General features: G+C 40.0%; 1 protein-coding gene across 16 annotated transcripts in view; it reads left to right on the top strand.

Annotated features, from left to right (window-relative positions):
* The first annotated feature begins 3,146 nt into the window (after nt 1-3,146).
* Nucleotides 3,147-14,787, top strand: part of LOC127445945 (MAP kinase-activating death domain protein-like) — a 103,639-nt gene continuing 91,998 nt past the window's right edge. For 3 of the 16 annotated variants that reach the window (XM_051707692.1, XM_051706684.1, XM_051706513.1), the window contains exon 1: nt 3,164-3,610. The gene's annotated coding sequence lies outside the window, so the exon portion shown is untranslated. Of the gene's footprint in view, nt 3,611-14,787 lie in introns of all 16 variants that reach the window. The other 13 variants (XM_051707524.1, XM_051706738.1, XM_051706601.1 and 10 more) reach the window with 8 other exon arrangements.

Here is a 14,787-nt window from a genome sequence, read left to right as displayed (position 1 = left end):
TCCATTAATCATTGCGTTTAATTACCTAATGTTTAACTTAATATATAAATTAACTAAATCAAAATAACTAAAAATATCAATTATATATATGATAGTATATTAGACATACACACATACAGACCCATATCTGAATCAAGATAATTTCAACTTTAATTATTTTAGTGTGATGTCCGTTATCTACAATTTGTCTTTTTTAACCCATTTTTGTTTCAGTTCACCATAAGACAAATATTCATATGCAATCAATGCAATTATCTGACAAGTGTGACCATGTGCAGTTCAGATTTCACTGGTCTTGAAAACCACTTTTATGATGGACTTGGGTTGTTGTGAATCAATACATTATGGAAACTCGCATTGGAAAAAAAATGAGCCAGTTTGGGATAATTTCAAAGAATTAATAATAGTACATAAACTAATACATTTGGTTTGCTGTGGCATTATCTGCCCTGACTCTGCATATTATTGCGACTTGGTTTGAAACCAGGGGGAGATAGGTCAGAAGCAGCACAGATATACATGCCCATGTCATAGTTACACAGCTTTTAATGACCCAAGGCATGTACCTGTATTTTCTTCTAAACCCTCTCTTGTTTCTGTCAGGCTGTGCGCACATAGAATTTTTTTTTGCTCTTTTAGATTTCAGATCTGCTCTTTAAGACTGTCCAGTTCCTTCTCTTATTATACCATATCTGTAATTTCTAATCATCCAGATATCCACAGGGGCTTCAAATGACAAGGGTATTAATGGCCCTTAACCAAACTAACATCATAAGATTAATTGAAAAACATACATTGTAAAGTTAAACCTCTCTCAGATCTGACTTAATCTGTCATTGCTTCTGCAAACATTTCTCTGTTTGTGCACATAGGAAATGTGATGAGGACATAGCAAAAGTATAGTCATCAAAGTAATGAGCATTTTCTCTCTCTCTCTCTCCTCTAAAGAAGCTTTTTCAAACTGAAATAAAAATGTTGTCCTCTAACAGAATGATACTATTGCAGGCAAGTTTGTAATGCAGAGTTGATTGTAGTTATAATTTATTTGTACCCTCAGCTCAGTGGACCTCTTTGCTCTGATTAACTTGGTCTTTAATAGAGAGACATTGAATGATACCATCATAGAAATGCAACCTTATGTTCTAACGCCTTAAGTCCTTGGATATACTGCTTTATATGTATAAATTAAAAGTAGACTAAATGTAATGTTATGTAAGAGTATATATTTATCTGATTAAGAAAAAATGCTGAAGAACTTAGATGACTAAAAGCGTCAACTATTCTTTATACAGAAATACATTTACCTAAAACAGGGAACCTCCACATTGTTTCTGTCTTTTTATTATTCTGCTGTTTTTCAATAGAACAGGGTTGACCCTGTAAATAAATAATAAATCTGGGCTTACAAAGTTGGTGTCAGTGATCTGTCTGTTAGCATTATCTCAGAATCCTCAATGAAGCAAATATGAGCTTCCGACCGAAGGAGCATTGTGTTGTTTATTTACTGAATCAATCAATCACACCATCTCTGAGCAATATGCAAATAACCAGGCGCCCACGTCACTTGATTTCGGTTTGCGCCACCCTCACAAAATAAAATCTTGCAACTTGAAGATATCGACTTTTTAGAACATAAAATTTTTACTTTCAAATTATTTACAGGAGTTAATCAAACAAATACATGCCAGAGCACCAGTTCGCGTGTCCAGCTGTAAGCGTAAACGTGAAAGCGGAAGGCACGTCCTTTTGTACACCCCTCGGGCAGATAGAATGGTGCGGTCCAGTCCTCCGGCTGTAATGCGGAACCATAGAAATAAAGAGCGGTAGAATGGCACTTAGCATTAAACGGGGATTATTTTTTTATTATTATAACAAAACAGATTTTTTTTTCTTTTTTTTTTTTCTCATAAATGTACAATTTTAGTCAATAATCCACTCCTGCCTCTCTTTTCATTCTTATGTTACATTTGTATTGGGCATTTATACTAAATAAATAAATAAAATCAACTGAAATTTAGTGGTGCTTTGGGCAAAAATGCCCTCTAAATTAAAAACACGGGAGCAACAAATGCCCTCGAAATGAATTTTTTATTTTTTTACTATAAATTCTCCTCCATGACCAGTAGTTGGCGATATACACGAATAATGCAAATAGTCAAAAACAAAAGAAGAAGAATGTTAATCATATCGCTTCTGAAGATAATGGCTGTGTCTCGATTCGAAGGCTGCGTGCTAGGTAGGACCCTCCTTTAAACAAGTCTTGTTTAAACGAGACGGTCTTCGTAGGACAGATGAAAACGGAACGTAACATGGTTGCTATGACAGCACGCCACTCTTTAACAAGCGCGAACGCTTTGAGTGAGAAGGTTACAAAGTCCTTCTGGAAGGGAATGTATGAGGTACATTTTAGGAGAGTTATAATGATGTAAAGAGAAAAGAAAATAGATTTTACAGGTGTACTTTTAGTCTAATACTTTATTTTAATTATATATTAATATAATTATACATATTATATACTCTGCACCCATCTACTGAGGTACTTAAACTTGGGAATTAACATGACTTGCGTTTGAACATCATATTTACGGGCAAATTGGCGTAATTTTTTTTTAGACATTTCCGCTGAAGCAAAGAATTGTGGGTTGTGAGAGCCCACGAAGGATACACCTCATGCATCCTCCGAATTCCCGTGAAAGAAGGTCGCATTCAAAGGCTGCATTCGGAGTGTCCTACTCGCTTTTCTGAAACGAGACAGCCTCGATGACGTATGCGGCCGACAAATGCGACCTCCGGAGGACGCAGCCTTCCAAACGAGACACAGCCATAGATTAAACCACTGGAGTCTTATGGATTACTTTATGCTGCCTTTATGTGCTTTTGGAGCTTAACATTTTTGGTCACCATTCACTTGCATTGTGTGAACTTACAGAGCTGAGATGTTCTTCTAAAAATCTTTGTTTGTGTTCTGCAGAAGAAAGAAAGCCATACACATCTGGGATGGCAAGAGCCAGGGTGAGCAAATGATGAGAGAATCTTCACTTTTGGGTGAACTATGCCTTTAAGCTACATTTGTGAGCATATAGCCACGTGATATAAGTTCCTTTTCTCAGCGATGGACCGGATGGACCAATCACAGTCGTTTGTGATTACAGGGATGGACATTTTGTTTTATGAATTTCCAGAAACGGCAGGGGCGGAGGTACATTCGTGTCTTATGCACCAATTTCTGTAATTAAAAGATTTAAACAAGCCTAGCCCAGTAAGCACTTACCACCCACTGTACGGAACTCACGCGCTGAGCTCGTACAGGGACGAGAGAGAGAGAGAGAGAGAGAGAGAGAGAGAGAGAGAGAGAGAGAGAGAGAGAGAGAGAGAGAGGGGGGAAGGAAGGAGCGAGCTTATCTACAGACACGATCATCATTACCACCGCATCACTGACTGACTAGCTACAGCAAGACACGGATGTGCGATCGTCACGTCGTGCTACCATCAGATATTGCGTTCAGCATCGTCGGCAGGGACGAATGTGTGTTGTGAAGGCGTTATACAGCAGCAGCTGGGCCAGAGAAACGGCTAAAGCGAGTAGCAGCAGTGGCGTTAGCGCCTGGAGGTCAGTATCTGTATTATTACTCCTGTTCTATCGTCTAATGTTAATGTCATATGACTGATAAGCTGGTTTGGACCAGTGGTGCGGTGGCCAGATGGATGAAGGTGTTACTTCATAACAGTATGGAAATGCAGCTGGTTGGGTAAGAAGCTTGACAGCTAGCTCAGTGCCGCTGTTTGATCCTGTTAGCTGCTGCTAGCTGTGTTTTCTAATGCCAATGGTCATCATTATTCACTTTGTAAATCAAAGTGTATTTTTTGTACATTGGATATCTGCTCATAAAATCGTCGATTACAAAAGCTCCTAAATGCCAAGGCTTTCAAAGGGCAAATCTTGTCATCATTCATTTATTTATGTCCTGGTTACATTCAAGACAAGCTGGATGTTATAGACAGCAGTCCATAACACAACATAGTCATTTTCAGTATGACAGTCTGATGCGCACACAAGCAAATGTGAAATCCTTTAGAGATGTTTGTTCTCCAGAGGTCATGAGGACACAGATTGACTCCCCAGAGGGGGTTAGGATGCAGGATGTAGTGTTCTCAATCATGTTATCATCATCATATTATAAGCTTGGCTACTTGCAGGTATTGCAACACATCATACAGTACCACCTCTCTGAATTGCGTGAGCAGTAAAGCCATATTTGCTCGCTTCTGAAACTGGAATATCTAGGAGGGTTTAGACCATGCCAAAAATGACTTGCTCTTGAATGATGTTGCTTTTCTCCTGGGTGAAATGTGAGACAGCTCTGTGCTTCTGTCAGTGCTATAGCCTGTTTCCTGTCCCTGTTTACAAATTATCCTCTTTATTAAAGTATTCATGGATGAAGCATTGGATTGGGTTTATAATATTGTAAATATGTTACGAGCACTACTTCAGGTATAGAAGTGAATTGTATGTGGCTTTGATTTGTATAGTCCATGACTGTGTGTCAAAAGGCAAAGGGACTGCCAAATGTCAAATCATTTGTTCGAAATTCTGTACAGGATCAGATCTAGGTTAAAGGCGTAATTGTATTCTTGATATTATGCCATTCTCATAATTTACAGGGTCCATGACATGCCTTTTTTAAATTATTTTAATATGTTCCTTGAGGTTCACACTTATATTAGTAAAGTTATATTGCACAAAAAAAAAAAAAACAGCTATATATTTGTTAAATGATCATTTTCATTTTTCACCCTCATTCTGACCCTCTGTCAGAAATGCTTGTTTTTGCTGCTGCTTCTCCTTGAAGACTTGAGAGTAAACGGTTATGATTGGCTCTCTGCTCTTGACTGACCTGCTCTCTCCTTGCTATCTGAGCCCTTCTAGGGGAGCCTACAAGCTTAGCATAAAATAGCATAACACGGCGGTCCCATAGACATTCTATGGTGGTACACTGGCGAGGAGACGAGGCCGTTTTTTCAATGGATGTCTATGGTGAAGATGCTTCAGTGTGCTGAATAAACTGCTTTTGTGAGGAAACGGCTCATCACCTAATTAACTGACTGCCTGGCTGCTAATCTTCAACATGTTATACACTAAACAATCCATTTGGAATAAACTATATGTGGAGTTTACTATGATAGAATTGATGTTGTATAAGAGAAGAAACAGACAATTTTGCATCTGGTATGTATCGGTTTATGGCTCTCCTCATTCATTTGTATGGTATCTGCAAACTGTGACTTACTGTCGTAACATGCTAGTTGACCGTTACACTCTCTCCTATGGTAAAAAATGCAGAGCAGAGCAGGCCCTAGCATTTTCAGGGCCCTAAGCAGATTTTCAAAATGGGACCCGCCCCCCCCCCCCACCTTCAAGTACACCTATAAATTGTGCAAATAAACAAGGCTATTTATTTAAAAGTGTAATGCTAAAAATGCAAAACAATCAGCTGTAGTTTATCAGAACATGTATAACTATTTCAGAAGTACAAAAAAGAAAGAACACATTTTTTAAACTAACCAAACACATCATATGCACAAATTAACAAATATATTTAATGAAATTCTGTGCAAATGAATAAGAAAGAATTAAATTACCAAATTAAGGTATGGTACAGAACACATGCTGTAAATAGTGGCATATGGAATTGCACCCTGGTGTAAAAAATAATAAAACGGTATATACTGTAATCTAATAAGTAGGCTATTGAGACAGAACTTAACTACATTGCTGGCAGCGGGAAGAAACACACCTGATGTGTTACATAATGGTACCTCGTCACTGTTGTCTTCAAATGCCAAGAGCGGCTTTAGAGAGAGCGGTTTCTTCAGGTCCAAGAAACGGGTTACCTTAACCCTCATTCTGCTGGCCTGTGAGATGCCGAGCCACTAGAAAAAGCCGCTAACCACACGTTCGTGCGTGTGCCCGTGCACCCCCTTTTCTGCACTGCCTAACCTTTAGTGATCGCGACGAAAATGGCACGTTTATTTTCAGTGAAATCACTGTCCGCTTAGACACTTTATTTAGACCTTTTATGTACATTTTTATTTGAAATAAGTGACTTCCGATGGTGTGTACTGTATGTCTTCGCTTAGAGGGGAAATACTGAAATTTGCAAAAGGTGGACTCGAACCCGGAACACCCACACAACTAACCAGCTGTCTTACTATCAGCTATCAGATCTTAGGCTGAGAGAGGTTAAATTCACATCCGTATCTCTCCATGTCTTTTCTTCAAAGCATAGGCAATATTTTTAATAGTTTTGACAGGTTCCATTGGACAATTGGCATGCATATAGCTGGTCTGTGTGCCCAGTGCTATTTTCACTTATTGCAAATAATTATATAGAAATACTGAACCAGTGGTAGGAGGGCCCTATGCAGCCGCAAATGTCACGGCAGGGCCGGCTCTGACACGGAGATTGTTATCTCTGTATAGAAGATCTATACAGCCATCTCACTGCTCATCGCATAATATTAATAAGCATGTCCTTAACGCCTCGTGCATGAAACTCGTGCTTACTTCCGCATTAGACATCCGGGCATTTGCACATGATGAAATTGTACAAATTTACATTGGCGCCTGCAGCTGTACGGCCGTACGCACTGTTCGTACCATGAGTGCTCTGACTGACCTGAGAAAAATTTACTCTCAGAATAGTTCACCAATCATGAAATGTGTCCCGTATTTCTGTTGGCTGTTTAAAAGAACTAGCAATGCCCAATTTGTGAATGAATAATTCTTTTCAGTGAATTGGCCAAACAGGCTTGCAAAACGGTCTGAATCGATTTGTGATTCAGTACAATTCGTTCAGAGCGCGCTCTCACTGAATTATTTGGAGCGGTTTCTCACACAGTAAAACAGTATCAGGATATTTACAAACACAGAGAACAAACAGCGCTGGATACAGTGGAAATTTAGCTACAATCAACTGAAACAAAATGCTGTCTTTGAGAAACTTCAGCTAGTGCTGTGTCATGTGAACAAGGGGCTGTTCAAACTGAACGTGTTTTTGCGTCTGCTTACACTGTTTTTCAATCGTTTTCCTTGTAAACATTCGCCTTTGTTTTTTGTTCTGTTTTCCCATTGTTTAAACACTTGCTGGACGAATGTCTTTGACATTTGCACCGTGTCGCACTTTTTCTCCAGTGTCTTGCGCAGGACCTGCACTGTTTAAACACTGTGTTAAGTTAAAAAGAACACATTTTCAAAAACGCATGTTGAGACACCTTTGCTCTGTTTATTCTTTGCGCTGCATCAGATTGTTTTTAGTGCAGTTGTCACAAAGATTCAACATTCTAAAAAAGTTCAGGTTGCATAGAGGTGACTGTTGCATTGTTTCATATTATTCCAGATTGTTCTGCACCAGGTGAAGTTTCAGTGAATTTGCACAAATTTTCATGAGACTGGGGTGACAAGTTTATCTTGCCAAAATTGTTTTGATATGAATTGAATCTGCCCATTTGATCCTATTATTTTAAAAAGTAAACTGAAATGCCTGAAGATTTTGCTCAAATTGAAATAACATGTACACTGATTTTATGGCGAGTGTGTGTGTGTGTGTGTGTGTGTGTGTGTGTGTGTATATATATGTATATATATATATATATATATATATATATATACTTGTATAAAAGATTAAAACCTGTAAAAATGTGTCTAATTAACTCTATCCACATACAAAAATGTACATTTTAACATGTACATATTTAAATAATTAAAATAAATGATGGCCAAGCAATTTCTTGCATATTCTTTGAGACAAAGGATAAAGTAAATATATTTATGATCATTTTTTAAATGTTTGTTGTAATGTATCATGTACCATAATTTACATGTGATTAATTGCGATTAATGTTCGAATAATTAGTTACAAATTTTAATCGATTCACAGCCCTAGTGAAAAGATCAAAGACAATTTTATTCCTCATGTTATGACCCCTTTAAAAGGGCAGCAGAGATGTAAGTATACAAGTGTCTACAGCAATTAGGACTGGAATTTTTCATTTTTATTTATTATTTTTTATTTTTTTATTTTCTCCCTTTTTCTCCCCAATTTTGAATGCCCAATTCCCAGTGCGCTCTAAGTCCTCGTGGTGGCGTAGTGACCTCAATCCGGGTGGTGGAGGACGAATCTCAGTTGCCTCTGCGTCTGAGACCGTCAATCCGCGATCTTAGCACGTGGCTTGTTGAGCGTGTTACCGTGGAGACCTAGCACATGTGGAGGCTTCACGCTATTCTCCGTGGCATCCACGCACAACTCGCCACGTGCCCCAATGAGAGCGAGAACCACAAATTATAACAACCATGAGGAGGTTACCGATAATGGAATCTGTTTGTGTGAATGAGCGAATCTCAGTTGGAGATTTTATGTTCATTATTACGAATTAGGTTGATGCAATGCATATCTTGCTGCTGATTAGTGACTGTGTGACATAAACACTTATCTGTAACTTAGGGTTTCATTTAATTTTGTCTGCCTTCTTGATTTTAAGTCGCTCTCCTGTGATGGAATTTCATACATGTTTGCTTCTTGATTTGATCTTCAAGGAAATGAATTTGCCTACTTACCAGGCACTGTATAATTTAGCTGCTCTTTCTTGTATGTTTTCTGATTTAGTTTTGGGTCTCATGTTTTCATGGCAGCAGTGCCAGTATAAGAAACTGCAATGTTATAACTAGCTGATACGTTGTTCATGGCTATATGTTTTGTATTGCTTGCCCTGATGGTTATTATGTTGGGGATATTATTAAATTGGACCTGCCAGCTCATCCTTCAACTCCCTGTGTGCTCCTGGTGGCGTGTGAATGACGCTTTGACTCCGTATGTGCGTAAGACAGTGAGGAGTGGGCAGTTTAAAGCGTCTGTTGCTTTGATCTGATTTGGCAACTGGGGAATGGTGGTCGTGAGGATATCGGTGTCATGGTTTTAATTTAAATTGGACTGGTTTTCTTCCCCTCCTCTCTACATTTAGGGTGGTTTCACACCAGCACCTCTGGTGCACACCCGGGTTCATTTGACAAAGTTTGGATGATGTGAATTGCTGTTTTCCGTACTCAGGTGAGCACCCGCAAGCCGCACCCAAGTTCGCTTGAAAAGGTGGTCTGGGGTATGGTTCATGTGAACTCCAGTACGGTTCACTGCTGATATGAACGCAGTTTTCTAGGGGTGTAACGGTTAATCGTGGCACGATACATTGCGGTTCAAAAATGTGATGATATGCATCGTTGAGACGGGATTTATTTATTTATTTTATATATATATAAAAATTATTTTAGCATCTGTTCTATCCTATACGTCCTAAGCCTACGTAACATAACACAGGCATACAAAGAGAAAAAGCTTCATTGCACAAAAGGAGCTTTAAAACACGATTGCACACTTGCAGCCACAGCTGTTGTACGACGAGTTCGGTTGAAACCAGCATTGGGAGAGAGACGCAAGCCTTTTCAGCGCAAGGGATTGAATGTCCATTTGAAGCACGAGTGTGATCTGCTCTGACTGCACAGGAGAAAATCAAAGTTAACAGAGGTTTAATAATAGCGCTATAATAATCTAATATTTATAATGCTGAAAATTATGTGTAAAAATGCTATGGGTGAGTATAATTCTAATGTCAAAAGTCATCAGTTAATTGGAAAAGCATGCACTTCCATTGAATATGTATTTTATTTATTTTTTTAGATGTAATCAGAGACAAAATTATTTTAGAAAAACACCATTTTAATGTAAAATATTTAAATGTAAGTAACATTTCGTAATTGCTTATGCCTCAAAAGTATAGAAAATGGCTATTATTTCCCACAAACTTTGCTTTTGTGACCAGGACAGTGATATTTTGAAATTTACCTATTTTCCAGAACATTCCAGATAGATTCAGTGCTGAGTAGAACTTTCCAGTAATATAAATAGTGGTATAATGTGATTATATATATATATATACGATATATGATATGCATCATGATGGCATCGCGGATGGCCACCTCGGTGTGGAGCGCTTCTATTGTTTTGTTGTTTTTGTTTGTTTGTCCTGTGTTTAGTTATCTTTTTCCAGTCAGTTTTACCAGAGATGAACTGCTGAACATTCGACAGCATACACCAGCAATCTTTTCCCGGATTTTGAATATTCGGATGTTTTGTTTGACATTTTAGTCGGTGGCGCTGTTGTGTTGTTTAAACGCTTACGAACAACGCTGCCGAGCATTCATCTAGCGAATCTCTGCTCTCTCCCTAACAAAACGGACGAACTACATCTCCTCACCCGCACAAACAAGGACTTTTCCAACTCTGCTGCCTCGTGCTTCACAGAAACCTGGCTGAGTGAAGCCATTCCGGACAGTGCATTACATCTGCCGGGCTTTCAGCTGTTCAGAGTGGATCACATCACGGAGTTAACGGGGAAAACGAGAGGCGGTGGAACATGCTTTTACATCAATGAGTGTTGGTGTACAGATGTAGCAACGTTAAAGAGGATGTGCTGTCCTAATTTGGAAGTGCTTTTTATTAACTGTAAGCCTTTCTACTCGCTGCGGGAGTTTTCCTCGTTTATTCTGGTGAGTGTGTATATCGCGCCAAATGCGTGTTTGAATGCCGCGCTGCAACAGCTGGCTGATCAAATCACAGACACGGAACAACAATACCCGGACTCAGTTGTTATTATTATTCTTGGGGATTTTAACAAAGCAAACCTCACACATGAACTGCCCAAATACAAACAGCACATTACATGCCCCACCAGAGACAGAAATATACTGGATCATTGCTACACAACAATAAAGGATGCATATCGCTCTGTTCCTAGAGCAGCTTTGGGACTATCTGATCACTGTCTGGTTCATCTTCTTCCAACCTACAGACAGAAATTAAAATCTGCTAAGCCTGTATTAAGGACTGTAAAGAGATGGACCAACGAAGCAGAGCTGGAACTACAAGCCTGCTTTGACCGCACTGATTGGAGTGTTTTTGAGGCTGCAGACACCAATCTGGACAAGCTCACAGATACTGTTACATCATATATCAGTTTTTGTGAGGATATATGCATTCCTACTTGGACTTATTTAACATTTAACAACGACAAACCATGGTTTACATCGGAACTCAGGCAGCATCATCAGGCCAAAGAGGATGGTTACAGAGTTGGGGATAAAGTCTTGTACAATCAGGCCAGGAACACACTGAATAAGGGAATCAGAGTGGCTAAAAGAAGATACTCTGAGAAGCTGGAAAACAAGTTTTCAGCTAACGACCCTGCATCAGTGTGGAGTGGCATGAAACAGCTTAAGAATTACAGGACTCCTGCCCCCAACCCTGTGGTGGACCAACAACTGGCTGATGACCTGAATGTGTTCTACTTTAGATTTGAAAGGCCCAATCTCACACCCCACACCCACTCTGACCTTCACTTCACACAAACACCAACACCTCCTGCAACCCCCTCCTCCCCCCTCCTGCTACTCAACCTGCACTTAAGATCTGTGAAGATGATGTGAGCCGCGTCTTTCGACAACAAATGATAAGGAAAGCACAGGGCCCAGATAGCGTTTCACCTGCATGTCTTAGATCCTGTGCTAACCAGCTGGCCCCCATCTTCACACAGATTTCAATAGATCACTGGAGCAGTGTGAAGTCCCATGCTGCTTCAAACTTTCCACTATCATCCCCATCCCAAAGAAACCAAAAATCACAGGACTTTAATGACTACAGACCAGTCGCCCTGACGTCTGTGGTCATGAAATCGTTTGAGAGACTGGTGTTGGCCCACCTGAAGAACATCACTGGACCCTTTCTAGATCCCCTTCAATTTGCCTATCAAGCAAACAGGTCTGTGGATGATGCAGTCAACATGGGATTGCATCATATCCTGCAACATCTGGACAGACCAGGGACATATGCAAGGATCCTTTTTGTGGACTTCAGTTCGGCTTCCAACACCATCATCCCAGCTATACTCCAGAATAAATTACACCAACTCTGTTCCCTTGTCTATCTGTCAGTGGATTACCAGCTTTCTGACGGACAGGCAGCAGCTTGTGAGATGGGAAACTCACTTCCAGCACCTGTACAATCAGCACTGGTGCCCCCCAGGGATGTGTGCTCTCCCCACTACTCTTCTCCCTCTACACCAATGACTGCATCGCCAAGGACCCCTCTGTCAAGCTCCTGAAGTTTGCAGATGACACCACTGTCATCGACCTCATCCGAGATGACAATGAGTCTGCATACAGAAGGGAGGTTAAACAGCTGGCTGTCTGGTGCAGTCAAAACAACCTTGAGCTGAACGCTCAAAACGGTGGAGATGATTGTGGACTTTAGAAGAAACACCCCAACACTAACCCCCCCCCCCCCCAACCACCATTCTAAACAGCACTGTGGCAGCAGTGGAGTCATTCAGGTTCCTGGGCACTACCATCTCACAGGACCTGAAGTGGGAGACACACATTGACTCTGAGGAAGTTCAACCTGTCACAGGCGCTGCTGATACAGTTCTACTCAGCAGTCGTTGAGTCTGTCTTCTGCACTTCAGTAACTGTCTGGTTTGGTTCAGCTACGAAATCAGACATCAGAAGACTACAAAGGACAGTTCGGACTGCTGAGAGGATTATTGGTTGCCCCCTGTCCCCCTTTCAAGAACTATATACTTCCAGAGTGAGGAAAAAGGCTGGAAAAATCACTCTGGACCCCACTCACCCTGCCCACTACCTTTTTGAACTGTTGCCTTCTGGCCAACGCTTCAGAGCTCTGAGCACCAGAACCGTCAGGCACAGGTACAGTTTTTTCCCTCAGGCTATCTATCTCATGAACAGTTAAATTGCCCCATTGAGAAATAACTGTGCAATACACAGTTTAGTCTTTTTTATATTTATCCAACACATCCAAACTCTTCTGCCATTTCATTCCTCTGAAGAAAAAAACAAAAAAAAAAAAAAAAACACATTTGCACTGTACATAACAGATTCTATTAGATTTGCACTACCCATGTGTATGTATGTATGTATGTATGTATGTATGTGGGTGTCTGTACGTATGTGTATAATAATTTTTTATTATTATCTATGTCTTGCTGCTGTTTTTGTATTGTTTTTGTATTGTTGTACACTGGAAGCTCCTGTCACCAAGACAAATTCCTTGTATGTGTAAGCATACTTGGCAATAAAGCTCATTCTGATTCTGATTCTTCTAAATACAGGGGCCTTAAGCCCACCATTAGTTCCAGCTGCCTAAGTGGATACATATCTGCATTTTTCTGAGATGGCATCAAGAGGCTGCAAGCATCCGACAGATGCATTTTGCTATGTCTGCGGCCAATTTATCAAGACAAGAGCGAAAAAGTACTCCGTGGAAGCATCTGCTAAGATGTGTGAGGCCTACAAGGCATATTTCGGCATGCCTGTCGGGGATCAAGACAAACCCTGGGCACCTCATTTCACCTGCGAGCACTGCAAAAAAACTCTTGAAGGTAAGATGGACAATTGTTGCTCGGAATTTTATGTAATAAAATGTGTTAATTTTTAAAATTGTAGAAGTTTTTAATTTTAAAATGTTTTTTTGGGCACCTTTGGGACAGCAGGGACACCAAGGCGCACTACCACAGGCGGTACTGGCCACAGCGGACCGAGTTCTCTGTGGGGAGGAACAACGTCAAGTGGGAGCCACTGGTGGACCCCAGGAAGGTTCTGATGCCACTACTACACATCAAATTGGGCCTTATGAAACAAGTTGTCAGAGCTCTAGATAAGGAGTCGGCAGCCTTCAAGTACCTTCAAGACTTCTTCCCTAAGCTGTCTGAGGCAAAGGTCAAAGCTGGTGTCTTCATCAGACCACAGATAAAGAAGATCCTGGAGTGCAATGAATTCCCCAAGAAGCTCACTAGTAAGGAGAAAGCAGCTTAGAACAGCTTTGTCGCAGTGGTTCAGGATTTCCTGGGCAATCACAAGGCCGAAAACTATATGGAGCTGGTTGAGACTCTGGTGAAGAACTACGGCACAATGGGCTGTAGGATGTCCCTCAAAGTCCATATCCTTGATGCTCATCTTGATAAATTCAAGGAGAACATGGGAGCATACTCGGAGGAGCAAGGCGAGCGCTTCCTTCAGGATATACTGGATTTTGAATGCCGCTACCAAGGACAGTATATGAAAACATGATGGGAGACTGCATTTGGGGGCTGATTTGTGAAAGTGATTTACAGTATAATCGTAATTCTCGAAAAACTACTCGCTTCTAAATCTTTTGTAGTCATTTTTGTATTACTTTAGTATAAATATATGTTCATTTGGATTCATATGTTGTTGTTTTTCTGACTTTATGTGAACGAAAAGACACAAATTTGCCTGTTTTCTCACTGGAAATAGGTACATTTCAAAATATCACTGTCCTGGTCACAAAAGCAAAGTTTGTGGGGAATAATAGCCATTTTCTATACTTTTGAGGCATAAGCAATTAGGAAATAACACTTACTACCCAGAACAAAAATTGTTACATAGTGTAATCAGTGATTAGTGTGTAAGCAGCATTTGTATTTAACATAATTCTGTATTTTCAGAAGCATAATTTAATTATTACCTAATATTTCCATTTAGTGTCACCATTGCCCTGTTCTGGGCTGACTTTTAGTCCCAGTACATTTCTGATTGATCATTAAACACTTTTAAGAAAAGTATTTTTAGCAAAATTTTAAAGGAACTGTTTTACATACGTCTTTAAATTAATAATAATAAAAATGATCTTAAAGGGTTAGTTTACC

Source organism: Myxocyprinus asiaticus, chromosome 1 (assembly GCF_019703515.2).
Source record: "Myxocyprinus asiaticus isolate MX2 ecotype Aquarium Trade chromosome 1, UBuf_Myxa_2, whole genome shotgun sequence".
Classification (NCBI taxonomy): Eukaryota; Metazoa; Chordata; class Actinopteri; order Cypriniformes; family Catostomidae; genus Myxocyprinus; species Myxocyprinus asiaticus.
This window is presented reverse-complemented; position numbering and strand designations above follow the sequence as displayed.